A 15311-nucleotide genomic window follows, 5' to 3' on the forward strand; every position below is an offset into this window, starting at 1 on the left:
AGCCAATAATCCCCTCTCAAAAGGATCTTTCCTGATAGCTCTAAAAAAAAATTATAGGAATGACTCTCCCTGGTCCAGGTTGGATTGCCTGCCCATTCCTGAGCCAGTCTTGCCAGGGGGCTGAGATTAAGGCAAGCATTTTGGCTAGTCCTGGTCACTCTAGAGGCTGTGAGGAAGTGGGGATATTAGTCCCATCATGAACCATGTGACCTGACAGTGGAGGGTTGCTTGCGTGTGTTGTAGAGGGGTAAGCCAAGGTTAAGGTTTGTGTTTTATATTTCCTTACCAGCTTTTTATCAACCCCAGAGCCTAGGAAAGTCCTTCTTACTCAGGAATTATTCAGGTATACTAACAAGCATAGCATTTCCTCACGAGAGCCACAAATAATGTTGAAAATCCACTCTATGCCATTGATTGTACTAGATCCACTGGCAATGAGAAAAGACATTTCGCTCACTTGGAGTGTATGTCATTGTGGAGGTGATGGCATATTGAAAAAAAGGTAGGATATAAACAGTTCCATCATAAGGGGAAGCATCTACTGGGGTAATTCCAGGCAGAGAGGGCATCATGTACAAAGGTTCGGTAGTGAGAAGAGGGAGCAAGGCCTTTGGAATAATGAACTCCAGTTGTTCCACATACGTGCAGCAGAAATAGCGAGAAGTCAGGATTATGGAGATTGGTGAGGTGAGATCATCCAAGGGCCTTTTGCTTGGGAAGCCATTTTACTTTAATCTTGAGTACCATGGGGACCATTGACGGATTGATACAGGGAAATGAAATGATGATTTTTTTTTTTTTTTTTTTTTTTTGAGACGGAGTTTCACTCTTTTGCCCAGGCTGGAGTGCAGTGGCACGACCTCGGTTCACTGCAGCCTCCGCCTCCCGAATTCAAGCGATTCTCATGCCTCAGCTACCTAGTAGCTGGGATTATAGGTACACACCACCACACCCAGCTATTTTTTATATTTTTGGTAGAGATGGGGTTTCGCCATTTGCTCAGGCTGGTCTTGAACTCCTGGCCTCAAGTGATCTGCCCGCCTCAGCCTCCCAAAATGCTGGGGTTACAGGCATGAGCCCCGGTGCCAAACCAATTCATTCATTTTAGAAGGAATGCCCTGCCCTGGGGTGAATGGACTAGAGGAGGGCAATACTGGAGGGTTAGGCAAGTTTAGCCTGTGGAAGTGATCCAGATGAGATGTGAACTGAGGGGTGGTGGCAGAGGGGATGAAGATAAGTGGATTCTAGGAAGTGACTGACTTTTAAGGGAACGAGGAGTCACCCCAGGTCTTACAAAAGATCTGGCTTTGTCTCCTGTGGATATCCAGGCTCCCTATGATCCATGTCATGCCATTACCATAAACTAATTAGTAGATTTTCTATATTGATGAAATATGAATGTGAGAATGTTCGTAGTAGCATTAGTCATAGTAGTCCCAAAATGAAAACAGTCCAAACATCCATCAGCTGATGAATGGATACGTAAAACTTGCTTATATACTTCAGTGGAATATTATTTGGCAATAAAAAGAAGTGAAATACCGATATATGCTACAAAATGGATGAGCCTTGGAAGCATTATATTTATTGAAAGAAGCCAGTCATAAAGGCCACATACTGTATGATTCCATTTATATGAAATATCCAGAATAGGCAATGCTGTAGACATAAAAGATAGACTAATGGTTGCCTGCTGCTGGGATTAGGGAGTGGGAGAAAATGGGAGTGAGTGCTAATGGATATAGGGTTTCTTTTTATAGTGTTAATAATGTTCTAAAATTGATTGTGGTATTGGTTGCACAACTCTGAATATACTAAAAACTATTGTACATTTTATTTAAATGGATGAATTGTATGGCATGTAAATTATATATCATTAAAGCTATTATAAAGATATGAATGTGGGAGTAAAGTCTAGAAAACAGAAAACTGGCTGGTGGAATCAGGCATATGGAATACATCAAAAACAACAGTGAGGAAATAGCAAAAAACTGGAAAAAATTTAAATGTCTAACAGGAGGATGGATAAATTGTAGTGTATTCATTTTTTAAAAAATGACAGTGAGTACCCAATAACTAAGAAATTCACATAAAAGTATGAATAGTCTATAAACATGACCTAAAAATAGCATTTGTCGGAACATTTAGAAGTAATTTTTTTACTCAACTGTCTAGCCCTTAATACTGCTATTAACATTACCAAAGAACACCATTTAGGAAGGTAAAGAAACCATGTATTTTAGCAAAGATTTTATTTTAAAATGTAGGGCTTTTATTTTTTAAAAAGTTTCAGGATTAGTTTCATTTAACCAAAAGATATAGCTATATCTTTAGAACATCTTTACAGAAGAACCAGTAAATATTTTCTCATCTGAATTGTGAGTTTCTTAAGGTTAGGGTAAATAGAGAAAAGAAGAGATTATTACTTGGAAAAACAGAAAAGGCAAGAGAAAGTCGTAATGTACAGTAAAGTTTCAGAAGGAAATTGGACAGTTGAGGATCACTCAACATTTAGTGACTTCTGTCATACTTTTTTGCAAAAATGTTATACAGACCATTTTTGGCCGTTCGTCTCATTTTGTTTTACATAATCACTGAAGCAATTAGGAAAAAAAAAAAAACAAACAAACACCTGCTTTAAATGAAGAACCCGAGGAGAAGAAAAAAAAACTGAAGAACTTGCCCATGGTTGGTACTAGGGAATGAAGGGTAAAACACAAGTTGGGGAAATCTAGGTTCTTCTTAAATGGGATCTTAGAAATTGTTTTTTAAGAGAAGGTATTTGTGCTTTAGTATACTTACATTTTATTATGTGTTATTCATTCTGAAATTATTTTACTTAGACATTGAGACAGCAGAATGAAAGTGGCTAGTAAAGAATGAAAATATCAGAAAATTTAGAATGCCATGTTGATGATGTCTGCTTTTTAAAGGTCTGTATATCAGAATTTGAGAGAATTGTTTTGAGACTAATGGGTGTATGTATTAGTCCTCATGCTGCTATGAAGAAATACCTGAGACTGTGTAATTTATAAAGGAAAGAGGTTTAATTGACTCACAGTTTCACATGGTTGGGAAGGCCTCGAGAAACTTACAGTCATGGCAGAAGGGGAAGCAAACATGTCCTCCGTCACAAGGCAGCAGGCAAGAGAAGAATAACTGAGTGAAAGGAGAATCCCCTTATAAAACCATCAGATCTCAGTGAGAACTTACTATCACAAAAATAGGATGGGGGAAACCACCCCCCAATTCAGTTACCTCCCACAGGGACCCTCCTAGACATGTGGGGATTGTGGGAACTACAATTCACGATGAGATTTGGGTGGGGACACAACCAAACCGTGTCAGTCAGTGTACTTAAAATTTGGCATTCAGAAGTTTTTGCTGCCGTATTTTGAATTTACTTCTTAAATCACCTCAATTTGCTATTCTTTAATGTTAATCTTTTTTTTCCCCTAAGAGCAAGTTTCTCATCTTGGACGCTGGAGGATTTATTTGTCTTTCCTGAGAATTTCCTTTCCTTATCTTTTTAATTGCGGAGCTGTTATGGGTCCTGTCCTAAATTTCTTCCTTAATTTCTTTTTCTCTTTTCATTTAATTTAGGCATATTAATTTTACATTAATGATCTGTGCCTCCTTTTATCTTGGAGGAAGAAATTGGTATTCTTTGAGTGTACTGTGAAATTCTTCCATTAAAATTAACAGCAAATATTGAAATACGTCTCTGATAATTAGGGAATCATTCATAGAAAGAGGAACAATTCTAGATGTTTTCAAAGGTCTTTTCAGTCAATATTTTACCTTACAGCTCAGTGGACAAAAAGCTCTTTGCAAAGTTTAGTATTTTTTTGGCCAAACTATTTCTGCTATACTACCAGCTACATAGCCTTTATAGTTGTTGAAAGTGTTTAAACATGAGAACCATTGCCTATCTATATATCTATGACATAAGATTTTCAGTGCCCTTTTAAAAAATAACACATATTCTACTGTTGCTTGCATCTGTTCCATGCTAGTTCTCTAGAAGAACTGCCAGTTAGAGTCTAGTTCTTTGTGTTGGTGTTCTAATTAATCAGGAAAGCAAAATTTGCTTTTATGTCTTTGTGAAAGCCCTTGCTAATTAGAAACATTACTTCAAAATTTTTTTCATATTTTCTCTGCTGAGCTTGTTCTTCTTTGGTTAGCTGTTCTTTGTTTTTTAATTAGAGTAATACTACATAGACAACCTATTTTAATGTATCAGATTCCTACATATAAAATAATTTAAGTAGGAGTTGATCCTTTGTATTGCTAAAGATTATTCAGTTTTAAAAAAGAACTCAGCAGGTTTTCTTTTTAAATATTAAATTTCTTTTGTATATCGAAAATACAATTCAAATTTACATGATTTATATAGTATTTTTAAGGATACAATTCTCTAATAAGCTAAACTGCAACTATATATAAGTGCTTATTTCTTTTTAAGGACTATATTCTACTCTTAGATGATTTCTCGTTATACCTACTGAATTTATGGTGATTTCAGTTTACTGGAAATTTCCTGTGGTTAATTAAGGATACAGTTTTGCAAGTAAAGTTTGATAACTCTAAATGAGAGAAATAAAACTTGAGAATTAGATAATTTTAGAAGATGGCATATTTGTACTTTATTTTGATTTTTGGAATATCTGTTAATTTAAAATAATCAGAACTACAGATGAACCTACTGGGTAAAGATGCCTTTTGATTAGGTATATATGAGTTTTTTATGTGCAGAAATTTTAATATATTTAATTGTAGTGTAAATCTGTTAGGTCTGGAAATGGTATAGCTTACTGTGCCAGTTCTCTAGCTGAAATCTTAATTGTGGGAGATGATGCATCTGTGTTTCAGTTGTGGACACTAAGAGGTGAGACAGTGGAGTGAGCGAGCATCTTGAGTAGTAGTAGAGTTCATGAGTAGCAATGAGATTGAGGTCCTGATTATGAATACTTTTCAGTTCGTATTTTATGTGGATTGTTGCATTGCAGGCCACCAGTGATTTTGTAAAGGAGTCTTAGAATAATTGCTGTGTTCTATAAGCAGTATCTTTTGGAGAGTTATTTTGGAAGAAAATCATTTTGCTAAATATGAGAATAAATATTTACTTGATCATTAAAGACTGTATTTGTAATATGAATGTAAAACGGATTTGTGGATAGAGCTAATGTTGAGCAAATTTATGATGGGATTGTACCAAAATTATTCAGAGAATTTTTGAAGGATGACATAAAGCAGAAGGATTTTGTGACAGGTAATTAGTTTAAAAAAATACTGTAAATTTTTGACCCTACTTAAAAAACCCTGGAGTTGTGTAACGCACCTGCAGATGGCAAGATTGAGCACACAGTAGGTTCTCGGCCTTCACAGCAATTACGGTCAGCTGAAGCTCTGTAGGCTTTGGAAACTTCAGTATCCTAATGGAGTAGATTTGGATCTGAATTCTTTTTCAGGTGCTCATATGTATTAGAGAACCACCAAGCACTTTTAACCAAAAAACAAGTTTTTATTGTTGCTTTAGTTAAATGTTTTCCTGATGTAAGGTTTTTTTTTTTTCTTCAAACATGAGAACTTTATACTACCTTTTTTACACTACACTGTGATTACTGTGTACAGATCAGTGTCAGTGAAATAAAGAACACAACTGTATACTAGGCAAAGAACTTTATTAACCTTTGTTTCAAACTTTGTTCCCAGACTTCTTCGGCTTAATTAGCTGCAAAGAATGAATTGTGTATAAGCAAAAACTGAAAAGAGCTGCAGTGTCCAAGGGGCTTGGGCTTAAAAATATTAGAGATCTGGGTTTTATCAGACCCATAAACAAAAATTTCTTAAAAATATATAAGAAATTTAAAAATTTTCTTATAAAATTTTATAATTTTATATATAATTAATATAAAATAGCAGCTCCCAGTGACTTCTTCAAGTTTTATCTTCAGAAGTTGACTCATTTCAGTTTGCCTCATTCTTGGAAGCCTCATCCAAATTCTCCACAAGATCTGGAACTTCATCATCATCCTCCTCTCCAGTAGTGTGGTGCTTTTCCACCCACAGATTGTTTGGGCAGAGCTTCAGCCAGTCTCCTTAAACTAGTCAGACTGCCTGCACCAAGCTGGTTTAAGATGCTGGGTAGCATTTCTGTCAGCTGCTTTGTCTCAGTATGGCCTGTAATGGTGAAAGTGTTCATTGCCAGAGATGCCTGAACTTTAGGGTTGTTAAAGTGGATCGCTGTTCCTTGATTCGTAAACATATTCACCTCTTCAATGCTAGAGATTTCTAACTTCTTTAAGGAGAACTGACGTTTTTTATTATTTGCTGTGGCTGTTCCGTGAACTACCTTCTTTCTGTGAGCAGTTCCACCAATGTGCACTTTTGCCTGCAGTTTGGCGAGTTTTTCCTGGTTCATGATTGTTTCTTTCATCTTGTTGGAGCGGATAAGGGGCTGTGTGGGGGACTAGGGTTGGTGCTGAGGGGATCTCAGGGGAACCAGCTGAGATTAGGTGCACACACGTGGGGACGCAAGATGGCAGCTCCCTGTTGTAAGTTTTTTGGCATCATGTTGCAAGTTAAAACCACTTACACTGAGATTTCTGAGATGTCTGCTGACTGCCTTAGGCTACTCTTATCATCATTTAAAAAATTATAGGTGTGCTTTGGCAGCATGTAAATAGGTACTGATTCATTATTTTATCCACTGAAATAGTTTTAGCAGATTTACATATACAGTCCTTAAATCAATTCACAGATAAGTTTTTAAAATAGAAAATATCAAAGATAAAGTTATTTTCTTAGTAAAATACCTAAGTAGCTACATACATTGTATAATTTGGCTTGTAATTAATGTATTTCACTGTTAATATTTCTGATGGTAGTCTAGATGACTTTAAAAACGAAGATGAAAGTTTCCTTCACTGCAAATATTAAATTATTACTTTTTAAGTGTTTAATAAAGGTCTACATGTTGAATAATAAAGGGATTATTTTACATATTTAAAGAGAATTTTTATTTAGGAAATTAACATTCAGCCTAATGTTATATCTAACATGGTATCCTTTTGTACAATTGTATCAAATAAAGAACAGAAACTATATTATGGCTTCTAGTGATGCCCTAACCACTGGTGTTTCCTTTTTCTTGTGTTCCCTCTTCATGTGCATACTCCGTGCTCCCCTTTGCGTTGACTTGTAATCTGACTCTTGTGACAGATATTAGGAGGTGGAGCAAAGGAATTTCAGACCAGTCAGCTAAGAGACTGCTGTGGGGTAAGAAAAAAAAAATTATTTAGCCTCTTAAAATTACTCTTATCAAAGGAAAAGAAGTTGGAAGCACATGATAATATAACCAGAAACATGACACAGAAGAATTAAGGGAAGAGTAGAGGAGACACGTAGATAAGTTAGATAGTTACTGCTGAGGTTTTTTTTAGGTGGGGGTGGGGTTTCATGTTGAAGCCTGTGCTTTGCTTTGACTGAATCTGGCTTAATTTCTGTAAACATCCCTCCTTCTAGGATGAATCAATGCATCTTAGCCATGTCTATACCTGTAGCAAAATACTGATGATGAAAGTTTACGGGCAATTTAAAAAAGGGAGAAGAAAAAGTGAAAAACCTTGATGTTTCAAGGATCCCACAGTTTCTGCCAAGTTTGAAAACATTCCAGAATCCAAAAAAAAGTGTGTACTTTTGAAGCTGTGTTTTTCAGGTGTTTGTATGTACATTTCCATAAGTTGGAAATCAATCGACAATAAATACATACTTTAAAATATTTCTTTTACTTTGGCAGTTACACGTGTGTGCAGAATTCCTACAATTTTTCAATCTCTTTATTCAATTTATTAGGATATCTGTACGGTTTTTCCTATGAAAAGTAATTTCAGTGGAGAGATTTAGCTAGGAACTTCATTAGGCAGCCTGTGTGATTCAGGAGCAAAGGAATAGCCTGTTAGTTTAATTTTGCAAACATATGGGTTGAGGGCAAGTATGTAGGCATAAGTGGTCAGAAGCGAATTATGGATCTGGTGGCTCTGGTTTGCTAAGGCGTTTCTGTCTATCTCAGTCGTGCAGGACCTGGCCGTCCTGTTCTATTGCTCACTGAAGGCCAAAGCTTCGCAGAGCAGAGTGCTGACATGATTCTCATTGTACATTTGATGCTGAAAGCACTAACGTGTAAGCTCTGGAAAGCATTTAATCACTGTAGTTTCTAAATAGTCAAGTCTAGTGAGAGCAACTTTTAGTAATTTACAACGTAAAAAGTTGAGTGTTTTTTCCCCTAAAAATCTTACTTTATTAAAGCACTTAATTTTAAAGGAGGAAGAACTTCTTAGTTTTCCCATTAGAGATCAGAAAAGAAAAGAGCATAATGACTGCTTATTACACAATCTTCACGTAAGCATAGCAGTTTAAATTTACAATCAGGGTATCCATTATAGCTACATTTAGTCAGTTGAAACATGTAAAAAATTAATACTAATAAACTCAGTGTGTTCCACAGTACTCTGGTGCTTACCTTGTTTATTATTTTTTGTTAACTCAAAGACACAGCAAATCTGTCACTATACTATATCTTGCTTATAATGAGGACCAGAAATGAATGTTTATTTGAAAGATGGCAAAGAAAAATCTCCTCCTTGCTTTAAAAAGATGTTTAAAAAGCGTATATTCCTGTGTTGCATTTTTAATGAGCCAAGATGTATTTTCAACATATATCTTCCCCTCTATTGCGTATTACAAATAAACAAAAAATTAACAAACTTAGCATTCTAAAGTATGTTCATAGAATTTCAATGCTAATTTAATGTGCTTTGAAAATTCATATAATTCATCATTGTTATATTTTTCTTTATATTTAAACTAATTGCTCATAGGTATGTGTTCAAAATAAATGAATTTAAGCATGATTTTATATGGTGTTCTTTTTAATAACTATGCAAACATATTTATTTCAACAGACAATATTAATGTCTGTTGATTAGGCAGATTTCAAAATTGTTTTCCTTGTGTACCAGGGAAGTAAATGCAAATTTCTTTAATGAGAGCAACTCAGATATTTAATTTCAATCTGGTTGTTGTTATTGTTAAAGGTAGCAGAAAAGACTAAAGCAGGATTTTTTATTTTATTTTTACTTTTAAAGAAAACAATATATTTACATAACAAATAATGGAATTATAGTGGCCACTGTGCCTACTGGCCCCCGCCCCCCCCCCACCCCACCCCACCCCACTACAGCACACACTGGGATAGTGCTGAACAAAATTACAGGTTGAGGATATGATGTACATCAATAAGTCGCCTGTCCTATGGCCGTCAGTTGCATGCCAGATAATGATAGCATTATCATCTTTATTTCTTAGCATCTTTACTTTAGAGCTAGAAGAGACCCTAGGAATCATATCATTGAAGGACTACACTTTAAAGTTAGGACCTAGAGTTAGTAAACAATTTTTGGCTGTTGCATAGTTGTGGGCCATGCTGGGACATGAATCCAAGTTTTTCCCTTCCAAGTTCAGTGACTCTTTTCATCAAACCATGCTGCTGCCCTAATGTTCTCTTTTCTTTTTTTTTTTCTTGTTCTTTTTTTTTTTCTCTCCCTTTTTTTTTTTTGAGGCAAGGTTTCACTGTGTCACTCAGACTGGAGTGCAGTGGTGAGATCACTGTTCACTGCAGCCTCAACCTCCCTGGCTCAAGTGATTCTCCCACTGCAGCCTCCCCAGTAGCTGGGACTATAGGCATGTGCCAAGCTAAAATTTTAAAATAAGCCTGGCTAATTTTTAACAGTTGAGGTCTATGTTGCCCAGGCTGGTAATTTTTTAAATAAATGAAACATTTTTACTGGTTGTTGTTAGTCAGTTAAAGTAGTATGCGTTGAGTCTGGCAAAATTCATAATTAGGTTTCAGTAAATGTGTGTTGTATGTATTTTTTAAATCTCTGATAACCTAAGGTATCCTTAAGCTACCGGATGGAAAATTTGAGTTTCAACATAGCCACATCTATGATTTTTTCTTACTGTGGATGAATGTAGGTTGACTTGCCTTAAATCAGAATGCAAATATGTATATTTTGTATATTGATTGAAGTTGTTAATTTGTCTTAGTGAAAAATTGGAAGTGCTCCTTAATGAAGATGAACATGTAAGTTGAAGCCACAACTTTGTTCAATATTTTTTCTTCCTGTATGTATTAGCCTAGTGCTACCATCATTGTTTTTGACTATACTGAACACTAGAAAGATGCCAGTGTTTGTGCTGTAGAAAAAATCCACTCCCATGATGTGGATCCTGAGTGACATTCTTTTTTTTTTTTTTTTTTTTTTTTAAATTAAATTTTTTTTAGAGATAGAGTCTCACTGTGTTGCCCAGGCTGGTCTTGAACTCCTGGTCCTTATCCCAGGTTTGAACTCCTGAACTCTTAGCCTCCCAAAGCAGTGGGATTATAGGTGTGAGCCACTGTACCTAGGTCCCCCATCACTATTCTTTTATGGCAAGTATGCTTGCAGTTGTCACAAGAAGAACCTGCCCAGGTTTGCTTTAGAATATATGAATTCAACTTGAAATATTATGCTGCTATTAAAAATTATATTGCCAAAGACTGAACCAACAAGGAAAAATACTTTCATGGTACTGGTAGGTAGAAATGGTAGGATTTAATTTCATATGACTGATTTTAAAAATTACATTTTTGTTATAAAATTCTTGAAAGTAAATATATCACATAGTGGTATATAGTGGAAATATGCATGTCCTCCCCCCTTCACTTTTCCTTACTTTCCACACTTTTTCTAGTAACCACTTTCTGTATTAAAATAATAAACTTGAGGGGGAAAAATCTATAATTTATCTTTACAGACGAGCTACGGAGACAACTGAAAAAGTTGTGTTTATAATGTTTCAAGCTCAAAAGAGCCTACTAACCAGAATGATACTTGCTCAGTCTTATTAAGCATTGAAGTATAGGTATAGCTTATTACTCTAATAACTAGTGTTACTCCATGTTAAAAATGCAGGATTTGTATAGAATTCATGTTAGGTGCTCTTCTGTTTTACTTGTACTAACTCATTTAATACTAACAAAAACCCTGTGAAGCAGTAGTGGTGGTGGTTGCTCTTGGGGCCTAAAAATATTTGTAATTTTTTTAAGTTAACATAGCTAATAACCAGTGCAGCCCAGTTTTGAACTGGTGTCACACCAGAGCCTATAATTTTAAGCATTATATAGTAATTACCTAGATTTTGTGTTGTGGTATAGAAAAGGTGACTTAGAAAGAAAAAGGGAAAAATAGTCAAATAAAAATAGTCAAACTGTACCTAATGTAAGATTTTGCCTATAAACTGAATGGTAAATGCACAAATTTCTGTTTGTTGCCGTGTCACGTAAAAATGGCTAGATTGAGTATCATTAAATTTAGAGGGTATATGAGGAGCCCTATATTGTAGGCTAGATGGTCTACTTGAAATTACCTTTCTGGGGTGGATCTCAAAGATGGGCAGTGGACTTCTCAAGTAGCTGAAACAGAGAGATAATGAGAGATTTCAAGCCACTGCAGATTAAGAGAGATGAGCCTTGTATATAAAGACAATGAGGATAGAGACCAAATCGTGGTTTAAAATATGAGCTCCAGGCCGGGTGTGGTGGCTCACGCCTGTAATCCCAGCACTTTGGGAGTTGGAGACCAGCGGATCACGAGGTCAGGAGATTGAGATCATCCTGGCTAACATGGTGAAACCCCGTCTCTACTAAAAATACAAAAAATAGCCGGGCGTGGTGGAGGGCACCTGTAGTCGTAGCTACTCGGGAGGCTGAGGCAGGAGAATGACGTGAACCCAGGAGGCAGAGCTTGCAGTGAGCCGAGATAGTGCCACTGCATTCCAGCCTGGGCAACAGTGCAAGACACCATCTCAAAAAAAAAAAAAAAAAAAATACGAGCTCCAAATGAAGGTCCCAAGGGTAGGCTCCAAATTGTAGTCAATCTAAAATTGGTTTTAAAAGCAGCAGCTTCTCTTGTGGGCAACTGCATCCAGCAGGAGCAGCAGGGATTCCTAACAGAGGTTGATAATTCTTCTGAAAAACTAGGTAGGCTAGCTAGTTAATCAATAATGAATTCCCATGTATCCTGCTTCAAATAGGAAGTCAAATATGAAAAACGATTTTATGAAAGAGGAATTCAAAGTTTTCTTGATCATATTCCTTATAATTAGCAGTTTTATTAATTTCTCTATTCTTTTCCAAATCCCATTTTCATTGGTGCTTTAGCAAGGTTATAAATAACTAACGTTTGTGCCTTATGTGATAAATAGAATAAAGACATTTTAAAAATAGAATAATTTTATGGCCTTAAGAGATTATGATTTAATATATAATTCAAATATTTTAATTGAATATTTGAATATTTCTGTAGGTATTCCTTTCTTTCATTTACTAGTCAAAGACAGCATTCCCATCACCTAGCAGAAAGGAAATGGATCTTCCAGTCTGGGTAACATAGTGAAACCCCATCTCTACAAAAAAAATAAAAATAAAAAATTAGCCGGGCATGGTGACACATGCCAGTAGTCCCAGCTTCTTGGGGACTGAGGCAGGAGGATCACCTGAGTCTGGGAGATTGAGGCCTGTGGTGAGCTGTGATTGTGCCACTGCACTCCAGCCTGGGTGACAGAGCGAGACCCTATCTCAAAGAAGAAAAAATAAACCAGAAAGGAAACAGATCTGTATTAACTCTTCTGGTGGGAAATGAGGATATTGGCATCTGTTGAAAATAACCTAGTAAAAATTTGTTGGATTCACGAATGAGTGTGAGGCACGCTTCTAGCACAATAAAATATATCTTTTTCTAATTTACTTATGCCTCATAACAGTCATGAACGTCTTCACAGGTAGGTGTAAATATTCTCATTTTATGGAGATTAATGTGCAGAGAAAATAATATGGCCAGAGATAGTGCACAGTGGAGCTCAAGTTCCACACAGACCTTCTGACTCCAAGTCCATTACTCTTGTTGTATAGATATATATATACACATCACAAGAAAATGTCATAATTGTTCAAAGTTCCAAGGATAGGCATTGATTATTTTGGGTCAAAAAATTAGATGATTATAACTTATTTCAAAATTGATTTAGCCAGAGAATGTTGAACCCTAAACACAAAGTACTATGTTATTGCTCTGTGGGATATATGAACTGATTGTCTTTAAGAAGCATGTAATGTAGTTGAGGTTGACATATACATTAACAAAAGGAGCAATACTATTTAATTAATGTGTAGTGTATATATATAGGCATTCTATGAGTGCCCCTAGAACTGTGTCTCCTGTCACATGCTAGGTATCCGATAAAGATTGATTGATTGAATGAGTCTAAATTAGAGTGTCTTGGTTAGGGAGGGATTCAGGGATTAGATAAGACTTGTGGCAAGGTCTTAGAAGACAACTAAAATTTAGATACCATGAGAAAGGTGGTGTTGGAGAGGATGGCATTCCAAACGGGAGACACAGGATGACCAAAGAAGAGGTGAGAATGAGGAAAGCCCATACAGGGCTTTGAATAGAGCAGTTTGGCTAGAAGGAGCCATTTGTATAGAGTAATGGAAGGTACAGTTAGAAATACAGCTTTGAGCCAGGCTTAGAGACCTTTACATGCTAGATTAAGGAGTTTTCATTTTATTGTTCAGCAGTGGTTGCTGTCAAAGAGTTAAATTCCAGGAGCTAACAAGTGACATTACCAAAGTAACATTTTATGTAGATTGATTTGCTCTTGAAGCTGAGCATGTTGGCCTGCACCTGTGGTCCCACCTACTCTGGAGGCTGAGGTAGGAGGATCACTTGAGCCCAGGAGTTTGAGGCTGCAATGAGCTGTGATTGTGCCACTGTACTCCAGCCTGGGTGACAGAGCAAGACTCCATTTCTTTTTTTGTTTTGTTTTTTTTTCTTTTTTCTTTTTTTTTTTTTTTTGAGACAGAGTCTCACTCTGTAACCCAGGCTGGAGTGCAGTGATGTGATTTCGGTTCACTGCAACCTCTGCCTCCTGGGTTCAAGTGATTCTCCTGCCTCAGCCTCCTGAGCAGCTGGGACTACAGGCATGCGCCACCACACCCAGCTAATTTTTGTATTTTTAGAGATTTTTGTATTAGAGATGGGGTTATACCATATTGACCAGGCTGGTCTCGAACTCCTGACCTCGTGATCCCTCAGCCTCCCAAAGCGCTGGGATTACAGGAGTGAGCCACCATGCCCAGCTGACTCCGTCTCTTTAAATAAAAAGAAAAAAAGAAAAACAAACGAAACCGGAAGTTCTGGTTTGCTCTTGGTACACAGGGTGAATTTGGAAATTGGAGAGAAAATAGACCAGAGGTGAAAATTCTAGTGAGAGAGGCTATGTGTTGGCTTAGAACAGTAGGGATGGCATTCCAGATGGACTGAGTGTCTCTGACATCAAAAAGATTTGTCAGAACCTGATTATTGTCAAGAGAAAGTCAGTATTTAAAAAAAAAAAAATAGAATTACATATAGGATAATAGTCTTAAAGTTGTTCTCTGAGAACCAGTGTCTTATTAGTGTGTTCTAATTGAGAACTGCCATGCTATGTCATTCACTTAATCTGGATTTTAGTTTTTTGTTATTTTTTACCAGTTGAAAAATATAACACTTACTTTTTCAGCTTGTGCTGCCATAACAAAATACCGTAGACTGGGTGACTGAAACAACAGACATTTATTTCTCACAGTTCTGGAGGCAGGGAGTCTAAGATCATGGTGCCAGCATGGATCCCAGTGAGAGCTCTCTTCTTACACATGGTGGTCTTCTTGCTGCATCCTCACATGGCAGGGAGAGAAAGAAAGAGAGAAGGGGAAGTCTCTGGTCTCTTATGTGGACACTAGTTCCATCATAAGGATCCCATTCTCATGACCTCCTCTAAACATAATTACTCCCTAAAGACCTCACCTCCAAATACCATCACATTAGGGGTCAGGACTTTGATTTATGAATATTGTGCCCCATAGACATTGAGTCCATATATGTAATTTTAAGCCCTTTTTGGGTTATTTATATCATGCTCTTCTTTTCTTAGAGGTAAGTACTATCTAGAATTTATTGTGTCTTATACCCATTTAAAGAAAAAAGTTTACTCTTTATGTATTTGTTTGTAATATTTAGTATTTTTTAGGTTTGAAAGCTCAGTTAAATAGTATACTGTTCGTATTATTCTGCAACTTCTTTTTTTCCCATAACATTATGGGGTTTTTTTGGTGATAATATCCATGTAGTTGCAAGTCAGTCAAATGTGCAGTATTCCATTTTGTG

The 15311-nt window shown here is 36.4% G+C and overlaps 1 protein-coding gene and 1 pseudogene across 5 annotated transcripts in view; one reads left to right on the forward strand and one right to left on the reverse strand.

Annotated features, from left to right (window-relative positions):
- The window catches only part of LOC105483602 (nuclear receptor coactivator 2), a 303158-nt gene that overhangs the window by 133329 nt on the left and 154518 nt on the right, over nt 1-15311 (forward strand). The window lies entirely within an intron of this gene.
- On the reverse strand, nt 5947-6439 carry LOC105483603 (transcription factor BTF3 pseudogene; annotated as a pseudogene).

Source organism: Macaca nemestrina, chromosome 8 (assembly GCF_043159975.1).
Source record: "Macaca nemestrina isolate mMacNem1 chromosome 8, mMacNem.hap1, whole genome shotgun sequence".
Lineage (NCBI taxonomy): Eukaryota > Metazoa > Chordata > Mammalia > Primates > Cercopithecidae > Macaca > Macaca nemestrina.